We start from the raw sequence: 8,118 nt of genomic DNA on the forward strand, positions 1-8,118 counted from the left end.
TCACCTGCAGGTGTCAGTGTTGCTGTGTGTAACAGCAGCAGACAGATGTAAGCTGTTCCATCAATGTACAGTTTGTTCAAATGTTCTGCTTTCTATTAAAACAGTTAAAGGAAACAAAGTTCAGTTTGTTCTCATTTTTAATATGGATACTAAAATGATCCTTATTATAAAGACAGAAGACTGAAAAGGTAAATTTGAAGTTTAAATTTAAAATCACAATAAAAAAACCTGTTCTAGCAGCTGGAAAAAAACGGTTGTTTTTCCCTCAGGACGGACGCTCTGTGGGTCTTAATCCTCCCATCCTCACCCCTGAGAATCCCCCCACTTACACTTCTCGAAATGCCTCCAAATTCCAGGCCAAATGAGGCATTTTTCTCTGACGACCAACGCGAGGGCATTCCTCTTCAGGGGGGGACACAATACCCTCTTTCAGTGTGGCCCGGCTCTGAAATTTCACAGGTGATGGGAGGAACGGCAGACATCCGATCCGCCTTCCTCCCACCGATGGAACACATCGGATCCAAGGGAGCAGGGAAGGAGATGCTGGTCGGGAATGTGGTTGGATGCTGAGCGGGAAAGGAGATAGTAATTGTTGTTATTATTAAAAAAAAACTGCAGCCAATATCTGGCAACTTTAGAAATATGTGGCAACATAGGAGGGATAAGACTTAACCTTATATAACCATTTGTATCATATTTGGTACACGTAATTTAGCATTATGAAAATGTTCTTGTACATCACTTGGTCCATGTTTTATACCCTGCAGTGCATTGTCATTCCACTAGGGGCGGTAGAAGGACTTTTTCCTGCTCGTTTCAAAATGGCTGCCTCCATGACAGCTCAAAAACACTTTTGGCGGGAAAATGTTTTGCCAACTTTTAACACTTTAGTTTGATACTAGTTCTTCTATTATTATTTTTTTCTAAGTGACTAGTTTCGGTCTAAAAAAAAATAATCAAAATTTGTTGATAATGAATTATTTATAATAAAGTTTGGCCATGTTTAAAATGAGTGGATCAAAATTGAGACAATAGCTAAAGATTTTTGTGTTTAAGCGTCACCGGCGACGCCTCAGGTGTTAAAGGGTTAAACACTTTCGGGATGGAAAAAAGGGGTGGGACCATGAAGGAAGGCTTAAAGTTGAAGGAGTTCTGAAGGTCAAAAATAAAATTAAAGGACAAAGTGTCTTTTTAGGGAAGCTGATGCATTAATAGAATCAAATCTGGTCTGTCAACAAGGTACAATAAAGTTCAGAGCAGCCAGTCAGCACTGATGGATATCTAGTGTGATTAGAGCGCTTAGACCTTCTGCGGTCTCCTCATTTTTCTGGTTTTCATGGTCAAATCCTCTTCACTACATAATTTTAGATAAAGTTTATTTATTTATGCCACCAAGTTCATCTAGTATTTGTTTTCTGGATCATTCTAGATCAGGTGTCTTCAAGAAGAACCCATCCTCCCTCTCCGTTCGGCTCCTCTTCACCCAGTGTTGCTCCTCCTTTTATCCTGCCTGTTCTGGGGGGTTTCTGGGATTTCCCTCCTCTAATTATGGCTCCCGTCTCTTGGATAGATTTTGTTTTGGCCCTCCTCCTCCTCCTCCTCCTCCTTCTCCTCACACCTGAGTTTGTGTTTTGTTTGAGGTATCTGGAATCCGCCTTGAGTTAGCATGTTCTCCATGTTTCCTTCCACAGTTCAAAAACATGCTAAAAACATGTTAAAAGGTTTCTCAAAATTGTGGCCCTGGAAAAGACCAGCAGCCTGTTCAGGGTGCACTCCACCTTTGTCCAACAGTAGCTGGGATAGGCTCCAGCAACCCCCTGGCCCTCATCAGGTTCAGATAGGATGCATCATGTATGTTTGTCCCTTAATACCAGAAGGTCCCGTCTTCCAATACTCATGTCTTCATTATAGGCTTTGCTGTACAAGGTTTTATCCTGTTTTAGTTTAACTTTTTTATTATGCTAAATGCATTAATTGAAGGGTTTATTTCTCTCATCAAGCCCCGCCTCCTTTGTTTTGGATCCTAACCCTCCATTGATGATAACCTTTAGCTATATGTAGTAAACTTGAAGATGGTTTTATCAAGTATATTTAGGTATAAGTTTAGCAAGTACACTATAGACCAGTGGTAGGCAACTCCAGGCCTCGAGGGCCGACGTGTCTAGCTCTCCAAGCCCTACTCGTGACTGATTATAGATAGTTATTACTCAATCATTCTATTAGTCAGAATAACCGTTCTTGCTCCGATACATTTTCTTAGCATCCTCTTCTAATCCCATTATTTTCATTATATTTTATCTTTAAGTTATAAACTGACCAATCAGATGCCTCAGCAAAAGCTTGCTGCATTTGCTGGCCCCTCCTCTAACGTTTGATTGATTGATGGATTTCAAACAAGCTTACTTCTGATTGGTGACAGTAGGTGCCATAGAAATGTTGACTCTGACCAATCACTGTCGTCCTCCTCTAAATGGCGGCGTCACAGAAACGTAGTGACTTAATTGACTTCATTTCGCTGCAACCAGAGATGACTGTATCTCATCATCCATCATCCATGTCTGAATTTTTACCAAGTTACCAACAAGGTTTGGAGTTAGCATAGTCACGTTAGGATCTATTTTTAGCGGTATATCTGGGTTTTTATGTTTTACCAACTAGATTTTGAGTTAGCACAGTCTGTAGTGTTTTTTAAGCAGTGTCAGTCTATTATTTTTCTATAACAAACAAGGTTGGGAGTGACAGATACAGTGAATGCGCTAAAGCGGCTAATCTGGTTGATATTTGGTATGCTACAAACAAGTTCTAGAGTTATCGTAAACTCAGTTAATAAAGTGACTGCCCAACTCATCTCAAACTTTTTTTTGCTCAGTGTGCCTCATGCAGTGCCCTCTCCAAAAACGTAAAACACGATAAGTTTAACTTGCCGTCTCTTTAAAAGAAGAAAACTTTTTCTCAAACCTCTATAAAATCATTTATGTTTGGGCAACAAAAGAAAGACACAGACAGAAAAAGAAAACCTTTTTCTCAAATGTTTTTAATGCAGCAATCTGCTACGTTTTCCCTAAATGACAGCGTTTACCTGGAACCAGAAGAACCCATACTATGTTCTCAGGTTCTTATAAGGCTCCTACAGTCCCCATGAACTCACAGTGGTGCATGCATGAACACAGAGAGAAGGCTTATACCCTTCTAGACAGTAAAGTGTCATATGCATATGCAGCTCTCAAAGCTATAAAAGGACTCTTTCATGGAGTGGCCAGTAAATGGGGCAGTGGGGCCCTATGTGGCGAGATGTCTATCGGGCTTCCATTATGCTGATTCACTGTCAAAGGTTTGGTTTATTTTACTGGAAACTTAACTTGATTTTACTTTACTTTATCAAACATTCTCTGTGCTAAAACACTTCTGAAAAGAGCTTTAGAGATTCTCAAAGCCCCAAAAACATCCACATTCCTGTTGCCGTGAGCCTCACAGGCTATCAAGTTACCAATCAGTCATTTTGAAAGTGGATCTCTGCGTAGAGATGTGGACGGAGGACAATTTCAGTCACAAAATGAGACTCTGCATCACATGAACAATAAAATACTCCAAATGCAAATAGATTGTTGAAAAAAAATGGACATGTTCCCCTTCCTGTTCTTTCCTGTCCGAGTCTGAGAGCACGTGTGTTTGAGGATTCTGTCTCTCAGATCGGTGTGGAATGTCCCTGTATGGACTTTAGAGCTCAGCAACGCTCCTTCCTCTGACAGCGCTAGTCCTCAAGTCAGGTCCTCCATGACAACAAGGTTTCACAAAGTGAGCCAATTCTTTAAACTTAAAATGTGTCACCATAAAGACCCACTCCAATGAAATTTGTGTTTGGCCATTTGAAAAATGCTATAAGAATATGTTCAGATGGTGGAAGACAAGAAAATTAAACTTAAAAATGGCCTCTTCTTTAATCATTGTGTATTAGGAGCAGGCTAAAAAGTCCATAGCGTATTTACGATGTAGAAAATAAACTGGAAATAACTCCAATATTGTTCGCCATTTTTGTTGCACTAGTAATGTAAGCTTGCGGGTGTGAGGGGCTGTTAGTGGGAGGTCATGTAAACAGAGAACTCTCAGCGACAATGAGGGGGAAAGGGTCGGGGTTGCTCTGCCTCCAAGTTGTCCCACCCATAACTCAAAGAGGAATTTCTAATTAACTAATGATGCTATGACACAGGGTTTTTAGATTTTGTCTGAAAATGGTCCAATCCTAAGTAAAAGACCACTGGGAACGCTTTTACGATAGTTTATGGGTGTATTCAGGCTGGACACATTCGGTTAGCTTAAAGTGAACAGGAACTTGCTCCTCCCAATAATCCGGAATAATTTTTTAGTCTGAATACATCCAAGCGGACCCCGGTCTAGGTCCTGGAACCCCTATCAGATACATCTTTTGAGGTGGTCTCGGTTCATTTTCAGCCTGACTGAGCTCCGGGTCGCTCCGAGTTTCCTCAGCTTGAATAGGCTCTGTGCTCGGAGTGGAACAACTGGACCAAAACGGCCACCATAGCCGCAGACAGAGTAGAGGAGCAATGACAAGATGCAGCAGCTTATTTAAATGTGGACAGATGAATGCAGGCTCATTAAAACAACTTAACGTGATACACATCGCTTCTCACACTGTTTTACAAAAAGTTTGCAAGAGTTGAAACTGAAAGTTGGCCCCTCTGTCTGCAGCAGGAAGACTGGAGAACCTTTCATGATGTTTACATCTGTTTCCATACAAGACTAAAAGCTAAACTAAACCATCATCAAACAGACTGAACAAATACAGGACATTTGAAACCACGTTAATCCACCACAGAGAGCCCACCCCATAAAGATCAGGCAGGCTGACAGTCAGAGGAACTGAAAGTAACTTTAATGCAGCTACAAAGGCCTCTGACTGTCCATGAGTCACTGCTCCCATAAAAGATGCTGCCCGTGGTAAAAAGAATGCAGAGGTTACTTTAGAAAAAACTTCATAGATTTAGCTTTTTGGTTGGCATGGAAACTCTTTTTAACGCCTCATAACTTTATTCCACCTAAAAAAAAATAAACAAAAACATCAAGGTTTTAGAAAATAAATATCTACATGACTTCCACTATTTAAATCTGTAAAACTCTACCATAACTGCATGTAGTTTTCATTGTTTAGCATGTTTTATGTAAAGCACTTGGACATATAAAAACATAAGGTTTCAGAAATGTTTTTGTTTCTTCTGCAAAAAGTTTAATTTATCTAATTTATTTCCATAATTGGAAAACCTTTTATTAATATAGATGTAAAAGATACAGATATGTTTAAAAAAATAATTGAGCACTGGGAGTCACAGCAGTATCAGTTCAAAAGTACAAATACAAACAAGATTATGTTGGTTAAACGGAGTATAATCAATTGGGAAGTTAGTTTTATCTCTACTATCTTTGCCAGTTCATGTAAACGTGACCCAAACAAAAAGACGTCCAATCATAAACTCGCTTCTACTAACTCAGCTCAATTACAATTGGCTGGGAGACGTGTGTTGTGTGAACCAAACACATGACAAACCATTTTCTTGCAGGACTTCCAACACTAGCTAAATAAATTAGATATTTTTTTTTAACCACAAGGAATAAAACATTCTACAAGACCCGAAAGGCAAATTTTGTCTTAAAATGTTGTCAGACATTTTGGTTTTGTTGCTTAAAATAAAAAAAAATCCCAGTCTTGTTAAAACGAACTTTCATTATAGCATGTGTGGTGTAGACCGCTAGCGTTTCATTTCGTCATTGTAGGGCGACGACTACAAAAGCAACAACAATGGAGGTCATCCAGCAGCTCGTCTTTTTCTTGCCTTTCTTTTTGTACATTGTGTAAAACAGGAATTTAATGTTGTTTGAAAGAAGATTGCGAGCGGGTAAGAATACCGCCGTAAAGAGGAAAACGTAAGCGCTAGCTTAGCGCTATATTGGCGATTTCTAATGTCATGATCACTTTCTACCAATCAGCGGGTGGTAACAGCAGTTCAGCCCCAACCGTCCAGTTATATTATTCTATGGAAGTATAACGGATGGAGGCCCTCAAGAGGTACAGGTCGGAACTGTTTAACGGGACCATTTAACAATGAAAACGCCCAAAATACCGGATCGAACTGGACCGTACCGTTCAGTGGAAAGGAGACTTAAGGGAACAAAATTTAAAAGAAATGTGAAAAATGATAAAAGGGTTTATTATTTATTTTTGGGTAAGTGGCACATGGAGAGGAGGTGTCTATTCATCAATAGCGTACCATCGGGGCCTGCAAAGCCTTCAGTGAAGGCCTAAACTTATTTGACAAGTAGTATCTAAATCAGAGAGAATTTATTTTAATATACATGTGTCTTTGTGCTAATGCGAACAGGTCATATAAGATTTTTCTTAATTCTGTCCCAATTGTTCAAGACTAAAAACAGGCTAACGTGTGTCTCCTTGTAAAATGACGTGAAGAATAAACTATTATCTTTGTCCAAAATCTATTTTCATTTACTTTTCTACATATGGACGTCTACATAGAATTTTCACTGAAAGAGGCAGCTTAAACCCACAATGACACATCTGGTGTGTTTGCACCTGTAGGGGTGCACGGTGGTGTAGTGGTTAGCACTCTGGCCTAACAATGAAACGGCCCTGGTTTGAATCCCAGCTGGGATCTTTTCTGTGTGGAGTTTCCATGTTCTGCTGGTTGAGTTTTCTTAGAACACTCCAGCTTCATCCCCCTGTCCATAAATAGGTCTCTAAATTGGCGTCTAATTGCCTCTAGGTAAGCATGCAAGTGTGTGGCAGCCCAACCTTCGCCCAACAGTAGCTGGGTTAACTCCAGCTGTGACCACAAAAGAGATTCTGAAGATGGGTGGACGATATTGTACCTCAAGAGGAACCAACTATATGAAATACCATTGACAATGTATATTTTACCCTTGTGTAGACAGTTCTTAAAGAAAGGAAGTGCTGTGGGTATAGGAGCAGCTTATCCTGGCGGGCACATGGTAATCACAGCACCAAGCAGCTCTGAACCAACTATTAATTCCACAGCTGATCAGCGTCCAGACAGACAGAAATAATATCATCTGCAGGCGTCTTTGTTTGATCAGCGTTTGGCTACGAGCATTTGATAACCGGTGAGGAAGGATGAGTTCAGATTGTTAGGTGTACATGATGAGTGGGTTTTTGAATCAACGCAAACATTAATTGTATGCGCACAACAAGAGCAGGCTGACTTCAGTTGTGCATAGCGACCCACCAGTTCAAGACGGTGGAAAAAAGATGTTTTTTCCGTCTAACATTAATTTGGTGCCACAAGCGGCACCTCAAACAATGTTTCTGTTTATTGTTGTTTTCTGTTTCTTTGTTGTTTTTACCTTCCTGTGTTAGAATCCCCAAATACCTGTTTACGGTAGATGTACTAGAAAAACTTGCATCAAAGAGTCTTGACTTTATTAGAAACCACTTTTCCAGCAAAACAACCATAAACCTTTTTACCCAAATTTCCCATCTGAAATGAAGCGTTTTGTTTTAGTCGGGTTTGATCCGTTCTAAAACACAATTTCTGAAATCATGAGTGAACCATAAACAGCTTCTATTCCACTCATGAACAGGGGATTCTCATTTTCCTGTTTTCTCGTACATCTCCACAAAAAACTAAATCAACAAAGCTGAGCGAATGCTCAAGCTTTGATCACGGCGAAACCAGTTTAGTTTCAGCGTTGAGACGATGTACAGAGGCGGTCAGACGTCCTGCGGTGTCTTTAGAAACATCCGCCATCTTGGACATTAGACAGCAGATTAGTGTTTTTAAGGTTCAAATATATGAACTTTGGCAAAGATTTTACATCACATGAACAAATCAGGGACTCGCCTTTAGGCTATTACACAATTGATGACATGATTGATGACGTGATCAGTGGATAGAATCCAAAATCAACATTGAAGAGAATCTGAGCCCTCTATGTGCATTGAGACAACAAAAAAAGGAACTCTAATTTTATTCTTTTTAAAATGCATTTCTTCTTTGGACTGGTGTGGGACAGCAAGTCGTCAAACTGGGTCACAAAGAGACAGAAGTACCGCTGATAGCGGCCATCATTTAG

This window comes from Oryzias melastigma, linkage group LG20 (assembly GCF_002922805.2).
Source record: "Oryzias melastigma strain HK-1 linkage group LG20, ASM292280v2, whole genome shotgun sequence".
Classification (NCBI taxonomy): domain Eukaryota; kingdom Metazoa; phylum Chordata; class Actinopteri; order Beloniformes; family Adrianichthyidae; genus Oryzias; species Oryzias melastigma.